The following is a 16,760-nucleotide window of genomic DNA, read 5'->3' on the forward strand; positions in this document are numbered from 1 at the left end:
ATGATGTCCCACCCAGTCACATCATCCTGACACTAGGCCGACCAGTCTTAACACTAACCTCTTAATGGTTGAGCGCCAGGCAAGGCAGCTGTTAGTACCATTTTTGTAAGTCTTTGGTATGACCCGACCGGGGTTCGAACCCACGACCTCCCGCTTCCTAGGCGGACGCTCTAACCACTAGGCAACCGGAACGGTATGCACGAGGTAAGTTCAACAAGCATTTATTTGGGCAAACTTGTATTTTAAACAAAAATTACATGTATACTTATCTCGGGGGCCCCGAGTGGCCGAGTGGTCTAAAGCGCTCTTCGTTACGGATCACTGCCATCTCACCTCTGTCTGCGGCGGTTCGAGTCTAAGATTCAGCCAATGTGGGCATGTGAGAAAGCCTGCCAGTAGCTTCTCGTGGGTCGGTGGTTCTTTCCGGGGTTTTCCGGGTTCTTCCTCCACCATTAATACTGGCCGCCATGTATAGCCTATCGTGCTGAAAAATGGCGTTAAACCCCACAACAACAACAACTTATCTCGAGGTTGGCGTGCATGATTATTAAAAAGAAATGGTATAAACTTGTTTGAAAAGTAATTTATTTAATTTTGTTTTTTCTTATTGTTTCTGCCTAATTTAGATTTGTGTATAATTTGATCGAAAGATGACTAGAATTTAACAATCGGGAGTTGCTGTAACACTACCCAAGAGTCTCCCTTTTGATTCAATTATTGTTTTATTGCATTGGACATTTTATATCAGTGCACTGGTAATTACATTTTTACTTTGCTTTGAAATTTTAAACACCTAACTCGTTAAAATGTAATCCCAGTATGACCGCAGAACGAACAATTATTATACGGTTCGATTCAACGCTCGCAATTAGGCTACTGAACGTCTTTACATAATGAGGCCACCGCATGTACATTGTAGGTTTGATTACGCGCTGAATTAAGTACATCCCTTGGAGTCGAATCATGGGCACCATTGCGCTAAACTTTAATGATATCTCCAAAATATAATAATGAAGTTTCAGAAATAATGTTTCGAAAATTATGCTAATACCGTAAAAGCTGAGTTGTAGTTTGCTTTGATGTAAGCGACCTTACACCATACCTGTCAACTTTCACGCCGGGAGGAGAGAAAAAACTCCCAATTTTTGGGGTCGCTCCACACCTACCTCCCGATTTCATAATATCTTCCAATTTTTGCAGAGAACTCCCGATTATTCCATTATGTCTTCGATTTTCATTTCTTCTAAACAAGAAAGTACTACATGTTCTGTTGTATCACCTGTGAATTATTGTTGTGACGAAATAATTACTTTACTAGAAAGAATTCGCGTCTTCACTAAATAGAATGTTAAGTTAAAATTATTCACGTAAATTGATGATTTTTTTTTTACCTCTACAACAATACAAAAAAAGAAACCCAGAACAAACAACAAAAAATCAGAACCAAAAAATCGTCCACAGTTAATTTCAGTCCCAAGAACGATCACTAACAATGCAGTAACTACATATGGTACAGCCCCATTCCCACAAAAGAAAGTTACACGAGTGAAGACCTGGCATTTTTATACCGTATAAACCAATGTTAACTACCATCGTTAAATTAAAAGGAATGAAAATACATACCACGCAGCAAATGTGTCATCAAAAAGCTAATTCATAATACATGTTTTATAGTAAACAATACTAAATGCTTTACGAGTTGACAATAATAAATAAAGGTCGGATATACAACAAGGAGAAAAATAATTGCCACATGTACGCTACAATGAAGCTGCCTATTTTGGTACCTTTAGTTCAACAAAACTGGGAATCCTTTATTTGCCAATCAATTGCTATTCATTGCATAACACACAATAGTGTAGAACAGGGGTCTAAAACTCAAGTCATCCTGAGGGCCGCATGAGGGCATTTCTGATGGCCCGCGAGCCGCACCAGCTTTGTTATCTCTCATAACACCTTGTGACGCCAATCATTTTGCTTTTTATTTTATTTTATTTTTTTTTTTTTTGGGGGGGGGAGGGTGCTTTCCCTGGTTGATCTTCTCAGACCATTTAAGGAGGTCCTCCTGCCCTACTTGTGGTTGTATGTGCTATACTTTTCTCTTTATTTATATGTTTCCACTTTTATACAAGTTTCATGTTATACTATTTGTATACATATATATTTAGTATTGATTTATTTTTTTATTTATTTAAATTTTGTTTATTTTTATTTTTAATATTTATTTATTGTTGTATACGTATTGTATTTTTTTTATCATTTGAATAATATGAAATTCTATTCAAAGTATTCGTCGTCTTCCAGAATGTAGGTTTCGTTCTTTTTGCCTCTTCTTCTCTCTTTTGTCTCTTTAATGCTCTCCTTCTACGTCTGTCTCTGTTTAATTCTTCTTCTAGCGGTGTTGTTGGCTCTGGATCTTTTGATGTTTCCGTTATGGTTTCCTGGTTATCCGAATTATCTTCCGGACAATCATCATAATCTTCCAGATATATTTCTATCTCATTTTGCATTGTTTCCCTCTTTTGTGTTTTTTTTCCCCCGTTGTTTTTGTCTTTTGGCTACTTTCCTCTGGTTTTGTTCCCTTGTTGTATGTTTCCCTAAAATTTTCGTTCATGTTAGCTTCCAGATATTTTTCTATCTCGTTTTGCATTGTTTCCTTTGTTGTTGTATTTTGGCTACTCTGCTCTGGTTTTGTTTGCAATTTTCCTTGTATGTTTCTCTTCTTCATAATTGGCGCTGTATGTTTCTTTTGTTTCTCTTGGAGTAATTCTACTTGTTTTCCTGCTACTTGTTGTTGTGCCTTCTGTTGTTGTTGCTGGGTTTGTTTTTGTACTAAATGGTGTTTTTGTTTCTCCTGTTGTTTTAAGATCTTAGTTTCTTGCTTTTCTTGTTTTAAACGCTGTCTCTTGTTTTTGTTGCTGTTGTTGGAATTTCTTTTGTCCATTTTGTTGCCTTTGTTGTTTTTCTACATGGTGTTGGCGTTCTTGTCACTTTGTTTGTGTTTTTGTTGTTGTTGTTGTGGTTTTCCTTGTTGTTTTTGTTCTTGTTGTTGTTGTTTTTTGTCCTTGGTGCTGATGTTCCTGATCCTGTTGGTGTTGTTGTTGTGTTTCCCCTTGTTGTTGTTTTTGTTCTTGTTGCCTTATAGTCGGGAAGATTTCCATCGTAGTTGTGTATACTTGTTCTGTGTTCGTTAACTGGTTTTCCCCCGGGGGTTTGGGGCATTTATGTGGGGTGTGCCCTGTCTCCCCACATCTGTTACACTTCGGTGGTATATACATCCCTTATACCAAGCTTTTGTCAGAACACCATGTAAGTAGAAGGCTCTTTTGATCCCTCTCAGTTTTGTTTTTTCAATTTCCAGTATTCTCATTCCGTTGTATATGGAGAATCCTGGAACCGTTGCCAGTCTAGATTTTTCTATCCTTATACCGACTTTTTTTTCGAAACAGGCGACAGTTTCTTCCAGTGGTATTTCCATGGGATATCTGATAAATGGAGTTCTCCTGTCTGTTTCTTGATCTTTTTTAGAACTGGTGATAGGTTTTTAACTATTACAGTCTCTCCCGAAATACTTATTTATCCAGACTGTAATACCGGCAATTTCTCTCTTGGTCGTATTATGTATCCCTCATATCCTTTCCTGTTGATGGAGTAAATTTGTTCTAAAATGTCCGGATTCCTAATTTTTAGGGCTATTATTACTGTGGACGTAGTAGGTACTCTTTCTCTCTGTATGTGTCTCATATCTAATTCCTGGGTACCTTCCTGATACTTGCATTCAAGATATGGCCCTTCTTCAGTCTCAATTCTTCTTAAAATTTATAGTTTCCTTATTGCATTGTGAGCCTCCGCCATGTTTTCTCGTTTACCTTGCTTGTGAGTAGTATTCACTCTCTGTTTTCTTCTTCTGTATTTCTGTGTGAATTCTTGTTTATGGTATTATACTAACGTATATAATTCCATCGATTCTGTACATCTATCTTGAGAGTTAGTGAGCTGCCTTGGTTGCCAATTGTTTTCTGGGAGCTTTTCCTCCGGTAGATTTTCTTGCGGTTTTGATATAGCTTACGAGCTGGCTTCAGTCTTAACTTACGATTTAGACAACCGAATCATTTTGCGGTCTACAGGATACGGATTGGCGGGCCCGCAGGCCGCGTGTTTCAGACCCCTGGTGTAGAACATGGTTTCTTTAAATTACGACGGAGGGCCAGTCGTTTTCATAAAACAGTTGCATCGATAAGGATTAACTTTTAATTGGTCGCGCTGGCTTTCTTGCTTGTTTTTTTAAGACTAATCTTTAACTATTTTGCAGTTTGGCCGCAGCTGGCCAGAACATGAAAAAAAAGGGCTCGTCCTGGGGGAAAATAGGGCGCTTCACAGGGAGAAACGGCGAATCTGTTTGCAAATTTCATGCATATTGGAGCAGGAAGATCGATCAATATTTAGTGAAAAAAGATCCAGATTTTAGGTCCCAATCTCTATTTTTTATATTCAGTCTCCCTACATGGCTTTTAAAAAGTTCATATGCCTTACAAAATTACGGTAATCATGCTAATATTATGGAATAAAAGGCAATTACACATCAATGTATTGGTATACTTGCCGGTCAAAATTCCCTCTTAACACAAGCCAGTTTCAGGGTTTTAATGATTAACTAGCCTGTACTGCTGTTGCAAAACGAAACACAAATTTGCCGACTATCAACATAGGAGACTCCGAAACATCCATTGTGTAGAAAGTTATGATGTTTGTTCAGCCAAAATACAAAACTAAAATTGATTGATGATGATCTTAGTCGATCTCTATGAGAATTTTCGATTTTATTATTACCACTCTTCGTGAACATGTAAATTATGCAAGTTATGCTCCTTATATAATTAAACGTGGGTACCTTTTTAAAAATATTACCTCCATTTGTAGGATCGCTTATATCACTGAAAATGAGTAACTCGCGAGTACGTCATTCAACGTAAATGAAACGGCTATTAAGGACTAGCTGAAATGTTATCGGGAAGAATGCAGTTCGGTAGAAACAATGAATAAAGCAAAATCTGTATCTAATATGTTTGTGAATAAATAAGGATTTAAGTGATGCTATGCACGCTTTGCACTGTGTAAGTACTGTACAGCCTGGTCTCCCGAGTAAACGCAACCGGCCAGCGAATAATGAAGTCTGTATTTACCTTTATTTAATTTCGTGTGGAAGAAATCAGAAAATAATAGCAAAATCAATCATAGTATTGTATAATAGTCTAATAATTGTCTGGTCACGTTATTTTATTTTACATGCCTATATCTTAGGACATGGAACAAATTATTTTTTTCGTGTCCCAAGATTTACAGCCATTACAGTGGTCAACATAAAGGTGAAGTTTAGAAACTGGCCCGCGGATAAGCTGACTCCCCCCACCCTTCTTCAAGGCCTTTTTTTTCCTGAATTATTCGGCTGATACGCGATTATATACGGTAATTGATTTCTTTATTGTTGTAATTTGGATAATTGGATAATTTGGGGCAAACGTGGGATTTTTGTGAGGAATTATAAGTAATGAACGTGGTTATGCTGGTTCTTGGGCCCTTGATAAAAATTTGACCGTCCTTTGGCTGCGTTGAGATAAAAAGTAAAAAAAGAAAATATTACTGCAAAACCTCTTGGAAATTTGTATGTTCTTATTTAATTACATTATTCAACTGTTTCAAGTTAAAGTTTAATTTTTTTTTTATATAAAAAAAAATGACAATTCAGCTGTTGTTTGCTCATGCTGACACAAATGTAATGAAACATTGGTTTCGTGTGTAACGTGTTTAGGCTCGAGTAAACAGTAACACAAGAAAGAGTGAAAACAAAAAGCTTTGAAAAATACAATAATTTATTTCCCTGGAAAAATTCTGTAAAAGTAAAAAAATACGAACTTACGGTTTTATAGAATCAAATCTAAAATAATATAGGAATACAATTTTTTATGTCCTAATTAACAAAATGTTCTACTGATTTCAAGTTCGAATCCCGACGAAGAATCCAAGATGAAGACGATGACGAATGCTGCAATCTGTAATGTTGAAATCTACAGTTCCTTCTAGAAACATGAATTATCGCGCTGGTTTTGGAAATCAAAATAAAGTTCTTATAAGAACTGTCTTTGATTAAGAAATCTCCCATGAGCACATGTATTTTCCAGAAAAATAACTGAAATAATCCTTCTGAATCCAAGTAATTTAAAATAGCTCCAAAACAGCACAGCATACAACTTAGTTTAACAGCCCAGCTTCTACTGAGAATAAATCTCTAAAACATAGGTTATATGTCTTTTAAACGTAAACAATGGGATCACGTGATCATGTTCTGGACGTTTATAGAAATTAGTACTTGTTACAGATCACGTCTATCCAGTGTGACCCTGACGAAAACCAATCATTTCACTCTAAGAAATAAAACAATAAATAAAATTGTTTACATCTTAAGCACGAAGTCCCATCATGACCTCGACAACAACCAATCACTGTAAACTAAAATAGAACTTGTTTACGTGGTTGCTAAAAAAAAAGTTGAAATAAGGTCAGGATTTAGATCAACATCTGGTATTTATAAACTAACAGTCAAGGTCAAACTATTTTCTGAAAAAAGTATCATCTCTAGTGAATAAATTTACATTACAATATCATGTAATAAAACATAATAAAGTTTAAAACTGACAAACAAATAAATTGAAATAAATATATATTAAATAATGTATAATTAAATCAAATATTCATAACAGATTACTGGAAAAACATAATAGTGGCATATATGAAAAAGAAAACTGTAAACAGAAACTGGATGAATCAACACACGCTTCAGATGCTAATAAGGATAAACACTCTTGATCCACTGAGTAAGAAGGACATGAGTGAGAGTAATTAGACAAAGGATGACCTTAGGAACTGGAGAAAAACATTGCTTTGTGGTAACTTTTGGGGGATCCAAACAAACACAAATATAATGGGGTTAAGTTTTTATCGTTTCATTTTTGAACTGCAGCAGTTGCAATGTTGTGTGGCAAATGATATAAAAAATGACAATTTGTTTTTACGTAAGGAAATTAGTCCAAGCTTGTGGAATCTGAGTTACGGGCTCGTGACATTTAAGGTCACCAGCCTAAGCATGCATCCAGAAAAAGGTTTCTTTTCGCACTGGGGTAAATAAACTTGTGTACATAGGGATTATTTATTCTTGCCTTTTTCTTGGGACATAATCAGTCTATTGTTGTGATCAAATTATTCAAATTAGTATTCACTGCAAATACAAAGTGCTTATCAATAATATTCTTTTTGGAGAAAAAAATTAATTTGGAACTATTGTGAATTCAGACCAGGATAGATATGGATTATATTAGTATGATACATCAAAGGCTGTTAGCACATCATCACACCCCAAAGTACTGGTACATTAGCACGTTCAAGACTACTTACACACATCAACATGTTGGTTTTTGCTCTTGTCTGTTAAGAGTTTAAAAACATCGAGTTGTAACAGTATAACATCTTGATCAGCTTCTTATTTTTCACCAATATTAAAAATCTTATTATTTATATACCTTGTAGTATTTCAGTATTAGCATCAATAATAAATGTTAGCTATTTTGGGAGGATGTGAAAGAGACGATATATACTCATCAATGATATTGAGGTACACATACTGTACAGCATCAATCTATGCATCTCTGCATTTATCAGCTTTTCACAAATGTCCCACAATCGAACATTGTTATTTCTTGCCCTTTAGTTGCCTTGTTTTCTCAAACCCTTTTCATGTTTTTCTCTCGTGCACATTTTTCATATCACGTACAGCCATAATTGTTTCTCAAATTCATTATAAAATTTATCTCATTATACGTTTTTGAGCTGAATTTTGAATGCATTACAATAGTCTGCGACTAAATAGATATACATGAGTACTATGAATGTCACATTTGCCGTGCCAAGTTTGATAGTCCTTGAAGTAGAAGATAGACATTTTCTGGATGAGGACAATTTTCTTCTTTCAGTCAGCGAAACTTATATCGTCCTAATAGCAAGCAATTCACAAAGTTTAGGCAAAGTGTCTGTCTAATGTTATCATACAGAAACCATCTTGCTTCTTTCAGTAAGAAACCTTGATGATTCAGCTTTTGACTTCCTAATAAATCGCCTTTTCCTCACGATAAATGCAAGCCAACTACAAAGGTTGAGAGAGACGTAATGTAAAATTAATGCTATTGTGCAAAAACCAATTACTTTGTAAATCAGTGACTTGGACCTTTGATCTTTTTTTTTCTCCGAATATCAACCGAGTTCTTCATTACACTAGGTGCAAGCCATCGACAAAGTTTGGGAACGACAGATGATGAAGAGCTCCGGTTGTTGTGCTGAAAGCACTTTTCTTCTTTCAGTTACAATGACCATGACCTTTTGAACCTAAAAATCGGAAGACCTTTCCCTTATCCCAGGTGCAAGCCATCCATCAAAGATTGGTCAGATGTTGGAGAAAAGAAGTTACTGTGTGGAAACCAAATTGGTACCAGAAGAATGGATGATAAACATAACATAATACACTCCAAACTTATATCCAAGTCATCATGAGCAATAGATTTGCTATAATGAGCAAAACACTCAGACCGGGGATAAGGGGGCCCGGGCCGAACAACACATTTTAATTTTATAAAGGAAACATTTTGTTTCAGCAAGAACTAAGAAAGACCAGGGTGTTTCTTACCACAGGGACCATAATCGTTCCCTACGGCCCTGCACTCAACTTGCTATTTGTTATTATAATTATTTTTTATCATGGTACATGCACTTTACTGTTGTGTCTAAAAAGTTCATGCAGTTAGGGTCATAGAGTGATAATAAGACCAACGTGTCACTCTCTGTGCTTTTATGTCGCTACTAACTAGTTCCTATTAGTGACAGTTTGTGGCAAAAACTAATAGTTAAAATGTTAAATATAGATAGATGGTAGGTACTTTTACAATACCTAAATGGTATGTAATGTCTAAGCCATGTCCATATTTCCATCACACAGATAGAGATTGGTTAAATTAGTTACTTCTATTAAAACCAAACACGTCATAAGCTGGAAAACAATAAATTCACTAAATATAACGATTTCCCTGCAAAAACAGCAACAGATGATGCACGTCAAGGATTGCTATAGCAACGAAGAAAAAACACAACAACGTAAGACAAAAGAAATGTGGAAGAAAGTCAAGTGAAATCGGATAGGAAAATGTCAATAGATTAAGTGTACAATATGATTTCAAACAATTGTATATAAAAAAAAAATTATGAAAAATATGCATCGCGTACCGACAAAACTAATGAGAAATAAAAGATTGAATCTATTATGTGTTTTGAATTGGAGAATAAACGAGAAATTAGAAGATGAAGTTGAAGAATTGGGAATCTGTTCTACGATATAACTTGTTATAAAAAAATTACAATTTTAATCAGGTTGGTTAGTTGGGAAATGAATTATTGAAATGGGGGGAAAAAACGCATTACTATGAGAATTTCGAATCCCGGTGTGCAGAGGCGGCGTTAGGAGTACGCGGGGCCTATGGCCGACCATGACCGCGCGGGCCAGGGTATCGGTATCTCGATTGGTATGCTATTGCACACACTGATCATGTCTAGACTAGATCAACTTTCGCGATTTGGCGGAGAATATAGCTTGACAAACTCATAAGGACGACCTTAGGCCTGAAGCGCGGAAATCCCTCAAGAGCGGGGCCTGGGGCGGTTGCCCCACTTGCCACCCCCAAACGCCGTTCATGCCGATGTGCATTTGTACGGACAAACCCGTGGCAAAGGAAGATGCATATTTCGCCAACAAAATACAATAAAGGTTTAATGCCATATTCTGCCTATAAATAGTATGTATCTGTAAATTCTACATGGGTCTTCATTATTTTATATTGGCACTGCCTGATAAATGCATTCACCAAACTTAACAACAATATACGTTTATATTGACAAGCACTACATTTTTCAACCAACAACTGCTATTATTTCAATATCCCTAAAGATAGCCTCACTAAGTTTTGTCTCGTTCGTGGGGGTCTTGTACTCCTTACGGCTTGTATAGAATTACCTGGACATTAAATCTGGATTCAGCCTAACTAGGCATAATACAGTAGTCTGTTCGTAAGAACTCTTTGTACCTAGCAGTGTAAGTTTCGCCTCACGTGACAATTACTCGTCTCATTCTCGATCGCACATACTTACTTAGAAGTCGAGTCAAACTACAAACAACAAAGATCCAGCTCTGCCATAGCATAATGTGCATGCAGATTAGGGTTCATGCTGTTTGTTCTACTGATTAATCCTAACAAAACTTGACAGACCCAGATCTGCCGGAATATAATGCGTCAACGATCTGGATCTGTGTAATCTGCAGTTAGAATCACCATATAAGCGAGTACAGTGACAACAGAATATAATTCGTCACTAAATAGCAGGTCACAAGCAAACATGGATCATGAAAGCCATGATTTAGATAAACAAAGAAAAATACATTATTATTTCATCCATTTCCATTTATTTCTCGCACATACACACACACACGAAAAGCCTTTCGAGTTCTTATATAAGTTTATGGTAATTAAAGCCATGAGCTTAACAGTGTTGTAGGAATTTGTGAAGTTGTAACTTTGGCCATCTTAATCACATGTTGAAGTGTAAGGATGGAAGGATTATCTCCAGGGTTGATTTTTGACTACCTATTTGAAAATGACCTGTTTATCATCTTTCGTGCCAGAACGTTCCCACCATGATGAACGTTGTGCGCATAAAAAGACTCAAAGAAAATAAACATAGAAGACAATTAAGGTTCATATTAGGAGAAAAGGGGCACATCACAAGCGTAAGTAAATATAATGTATTGTCCATTTCAATCACTGACAGAAATGTCATACTGATTTTTATTAACTATTATCATCGATAGAACACATGAAAAGAGAAGATGAAATCTTAATCGATACGTTGCTGCGTTTATTTCCAGGGTAGTGTACAAGAAGGAATAAATGCAGACTCAAATTTCTAAATAAAGCCTAGAAGAGATTGGTTACTTGAGCACGAGGAATTAAAACCATAGTACATAAAGCTCATGACACTTGTGACTATTAATGAAAACAGGTACAAAGGTATCTGATGTATTATATCTATAACAAATATTCACATTTCCAGCATTATATGCCTTGAATCAGTCGTTATTGGGTCGGACTACTGCACTGTTTGATACAATGTCCTTGTCAACTAAAATAACCATGACCTGAATACAGAGTAGGTTTAATTAGAATGTAATCAAGTTTGTGTGTGTGTGTGTGTACGTGTGTGCGCGTGCGTTATGTGATTTGGATTTTTCAACGTGGCTTTAACAATTTTCTGTCATATCGCTACGACGTCTACAGTGTCAGTTTATAGCGATGTCTAGGACTGGGACATCATGCCGCAAACACGTATCGTGATGTCCCACCCAGCCACATTACCCTGACACTAGACCTACCATACTTAACACTAACCTCTTAATGCTGAAGCAAAGCAGCTGTGAGTACCATTTTTATAAGTCTTTGTTATGACTCGGCCGAGGATCGAACCTTGCTCACGCATCTGAGGCGGACGCTCTAACCATTAGGCACCGGAAGAATGTGATCTAATTATCATGATACCTTTGCCTTCATAGGTTTTACAACGTTAACTGTTTGACCACTGGCAACAAGGAAATGTTTGGCTCACGTCAGCAAGCATGTGAGACCTGGCCAAAATTCAAATTTCATTTTGTAAACACAGTTCTTTTGCCTCGAGTGTTGGAGAATAAAAGATACGAAATCTGTTTCAGTTGTCATTCGTGGGAAAATAGATTTTATGCAGGTAGGACTATGCTGTAAGGCAGTGTTTCTCAAACTTTTTTGTCTTGCAGGGCACCAAAAAGATCTAAAAATTTTCACGGCAAACCTGAAAATATTTAACAATTTTAGTGGTGAAAAACTTATTTAATTTACATATATATTTAATTTTAAATTTAATGTGAAGGATGTGCCTGCTTTCGAGAGCAAATCAGATTGAAGCGAGGCTCCAAAGTTGACAAACAAGCGAGCATTTCATCGTCGATTTTAAGAAGTCTCTCTCTCTCTCTTTCGATTTGATTTCAGTCAATGCTGAAAATCCAAACCCACAAAACCACGAAGATACAAATGGCAGAATTACTTTGATTGCTTTTGAACTGATTGCAGGATATGTTTTCTTGATTGAGATCCAAAACTCATCCAGGCTTATTTCGGGAAATGTTGATTGAAAAAATGTATCGTTTTTTAAATCAATGAGCTGTTCTTCTTCTTCGGTTGTAAGATTTGTAGTTTCGTTGTTTCCGAATGGATTGGTCACCCATCCATATTCATCGCTTGCATGTGATGGGAAGTAATGCTGCAGTGCCGTTTGTAGGTCTCTCAGTGTGTCCAGAATTTCGGGGATGAGATCTCGCACAAGTCTCGCGTTACGAAAGGAACCAATCAATGACAGACTGACAGAGATTGCGTTTTTATATGTTACTTTTTTAACTTTTGCGACATTGATTTACCATTTAATTTTTCGATATGTTCAAGGTTTCCAAACGCTAGCAATTTTAAATATTTTTAAAAACTCCTACGGCACACCTGCAAATCTCTCCCGGCACACTAGTGTGCCGCGGCACACAGTTTGAGAATCACTGCTGTAAGGGTTAATCAACATTTCTCATTGATGCAAGAAAAAGTAATTAGTATAGTGTCATTATCCCCCTTCCCCGGTGAAAGGTTGTATTTTAAAATGTTTGCAATTTACTGAAGGATTACAGAAGAGGTGACTTCATAACAATGTCAACAGCTAAATGCATGATACCTTCATTTTATATATAATTATCTCATATATGTTTAATCAGAACTGGCAGCATTAATCAAATTGGTTATTTCATTTTCAAATGTTTTATTGATTAGTTTATTTAGATTGGATATTTAAAACCCAAAACAGCATCAAATGTCTAATTAGCTACGAGAAAACACTGAATGATTTTTAAAAATACCTTTTCATCTTTCTCAGTTTCTTAATCTAAGTTGCATTGCATATCACATAGCATTGCTGTTTTCTTTACAGTACTTTAAAAATCTGATCAATTTATATGTATGTTATCCATGCAAAACAAAAGTGCACATCTATCAGCAAAATTGTTATCCTTTATATCGAGTCTTTTTGTTTGATCTAGAAACTCTACATTTCTCAAATTAAAACAAAAATAGAAAAATATATGCTCTGGTGTCACGTTTGCTAGGCCCCGGCTATAAGGCCATGTATATGCTATAATCTGCTGTCTTGGAAATATTACTGCGGCCATGTGTTTGACATCTAAAGATTTCCGCAGGCTAGTGTTAAACTCGTACGCAATGTTACCATGACCAGCCAGAGAGTGGAAACCTGAGTTGGCGAAGGAGACTGCTTGCATCATTTGACAAAGGCTTGCCTATATCACACCTATATGTTAAATGTTGGCTCCATGATCAAAAGGAAAGTCCACGGGTGAACGAGACGTGTTCTTATCCGTCCCCACGTGGACAGACAGCGCGAGGGCCAATGTCCGCTAAGTTTGACTGGATCGGTCCACAGAGATATCTAATCAAAATCTGAGATAGAGTACGTGATAGAATTCAGACATGAATGATACCTATGAATCTTTAGAATGAGTCAGTATTCGCCTGGACAGATTGCTGAGCAATAAGGTTACTCAACAGAGCGACTCGTAATTTGGCGGCTAAATAGATATGGGTCAATGAAAACTTTTCAGGGGAAGGTGATTTCGAGATAGGCGAAAGAAATCTGGCTCGGATGAACAACCCTATAGAAAACACTAGGGAGTAGAAATACCCCATCAAAAATTTAACTGTAAATAAATGTTTGATCAAAATTCTATTTTAATAAAAAGAAACAAACAAACACACCTATGGGGGAAACAATCATACATAAAACACCTTTTCTTTTTTTTCGGCAAGTGGGGGGGGGCATCTGTCTGGTGCCCCAAATTTAAAAAAAGTAATTTGGCGGCGAAACATAGAGGTAAATTATAAGGAGAGACAAAGCTTAAAAAAGTCAGTAAGTTATTTGCTCGATTTTTGCAGAATATTACGGTATTATAATTGTAATTATCTGTAGTATGTAAACTTAATTACTAGCATCATTTAGGATGTAGAATTACCTTTGAAGTGTTTCATTTACATTCGTATTTGAGAAATGGGCTTGAGCCTACGTAGAGAATTATTAGATGCGAGGCGGAATTATGTAGATTGTTAGCTTGTGGCCAGAATTAATTCTGTAATTCGGTGTTAGGTTTTACTTCGTAGTAAACTAGTGAATTTGTTATTGCGTTATGTTAGAATTTACACATGCTTGAATTGTGAATTTGGAAAATGGTTGAAGTGTGCGAGATTAGTTACTATGGACGTATGGATATATCAGAGCATAGGTATTTGAATATTTGTGTAGTTTGTAAAAGTGTAAGGTAAAGAAATGCGTCTGATTATTGTGATATTGTTTAGTGTAACTGGATTAGGAATATGTACTGATGTGACAGAATTTATTGATGTATGCATAAGAAGTAATGGATATCGTGCTGTATTATGGCGTTGTTTTACCATAAAAGAACGTATGGTATCTCGATGTGAACGAATGCGTGACCGAAGAATTTTAATAGCCGTTATCTGATACTAGGCTGTGTGTAGTGTGAGATGAGAGGGCTAAGGAAAAAGACTACCGTTCTTGTGTTTTCATAGGAAGCTTTTTAGGGGACAGAACTTCCGTTAAATTGAGTTCCGAGTCTCCAAGAGGTGGAGACGGAACTAAGACTAGCCAAACAGTCGAAGATGACAGAAGTCTAGTCGGTGGAGAGAAGGTGGAAAGGATGTGGAGGAGGATGAAAAGGAGTCGGTGGAGAAGAAAGTGGATGATGAGATGGAATTTGGAGAAAGTCGAGAAGGAATTTGGATAACGTTGGGAAGGAAGAGGAGAGAAATAGGAGAAAGAAAGGAAACAACAGAAGAGTAGAAATACAATGACAAGTGGAAATCAATCTTACACTGCTAACCAAGTGATGCAATAGGGTATTAAAGTGTCGAGCGGGATTAGTGTAATTGGAAATTTGAATCATCTGATTATTTAATTTTTTTTAAAAATTCTTATTCATTGAATTTAAACCTTTTTGTATATTTAAGCATCTAACCGCCTGCCTTGCTGACTGGGGGCTCGGAGCTTTACATCTTTCTTTCACTAAATTACCTTCCAACAAAATAGAGCCTAGGTGGGACTTCTATAATAATTTAAATACAATGTTGGGAGCACCCCACCCCAACCATAGCAACCCTCTCATATATCTAGCTGGCTCTATTATCTATTGATAAAGATATTTTTATATAGAAAACACTTCAGCTGGCAAGCTTTATTTATTGTGATAAGTTCTTGTCACAGTTAGTCTTACAGTTCGTCAATGGAATAATATTCAAGCTTAATAATGGGTAAATTGTTATTTTTTTTCTTTTTATTTCTTTCTATGACTTATACCTTATATGTTTTCCAAGAATATCGTCTGGTATAGTTATTTATCAATTCACTGTATGTCTCATTTTTATTCTCTTGTGGATTTCTGAGAATAAGTAAATAGCACACCGTTTAATTGTTTCCTTCACTAAATATATGTTTACTATTTCATAATTTTTTTGAGGTTAACAGTTTGTCTGAAATTTGTTGGAGTCCAATTATCATCAATTTATTCAAACTAAATTAAATTCATAACTAAATAGAATAACAATTTTATCTAACAAGTCCTTCTAATTAACATTTTAATTGTACACTTTACAATGCTATTATTTTTTTCGTCTTTTCAGACAATGGAAAATTATTCCGACAGTTTTAAAATATATACTGTACGTGTATGCATATTTGAAATTAAATATATATAATTTACTATTCTTTACTCGTTTCATGATTTGTAAAAGAATGTTGATCATTCATTAATGAAGGTTTTAACAGCTTCCTAGGAAATAAGCTTACTAACGGCTTGTAAGAGTGATATAATTAGCGTAATATTTATTGATTGTCAAATTTTCAAAAATAATTTATGGGGGAGGGGTAGACATAGTTTAGACTGAATTCGGTTAGCTATCTTCACTATTTGATGTAGTTTGATATCTATCCTGAGAGTACTCATTGAAGAAGAAACTGTTCAAGTTTCATTATCTAATTACAGTCAATTCCGTAAAAAAAAATATGGCCATTATTTACCTGAATTTTATATATGCCTTGAACAACTGAATTTATTTTTAAACGATCAAAACCGCAACATCTTGACCATCTGACAATACTTTTTTAAAGATACTTTTTTCAATTCAATTAATTGTAGGCTTTCCATTGATTACTGAAAGAATAAACCGTAAAAAAATGCTATAGCATTGCTACTGAAATTGAGGGTGGGTAAGCAAAATGAGAATAATAAATATTATTCTAAAATTAAGGTTTATAGCTTATAACTTTATTTTGCGACTAAATTAGTTTTCGAACTACACTAATCCGGACTGATTTATTGGTTAAATTACTACTCCTTATTTACATTTTATTAAACATGCAAAGATGATGCCAGGAAATGCTGTAAAGTTATCGTAACGACAGTAAGGTTCCAAACGTATAAAAATTAAATCGAACTGTGGGATCATGCACAATATAGCACTTGC

General features: G+C 35.7%; 1 protein-coding gene across 1 annotated transcript in view; it reads right to left on the reverse strand.

Annotated features, from left to right (window-relative positions):
• LOC149777171 (sodium/potassium-transporting ATPase subunit beta-2-like) overlaps positions 1-16,760 on the reverse strand; it is an 86,507-nt gene that overhangs the window by 49,446 nt on the left and 20,301 nt on the right. The window lies entirely within an intron of this gene.

Source organism: Sinohyriopsis cumingii, chromosome 18 (assembly GCF_028554795.1).
Source record: "Sinohyriopsis cumingii isolate HCF-2022 chromosome 18, ASM2855479v2, whole genome shotgun sequence".
NCBI lineage: Eukaryota > Metazoa > Mollusca > Bivalvia > Unionida > Unionidae > Sinohyriopsis > Sinohyriopsis cumingii.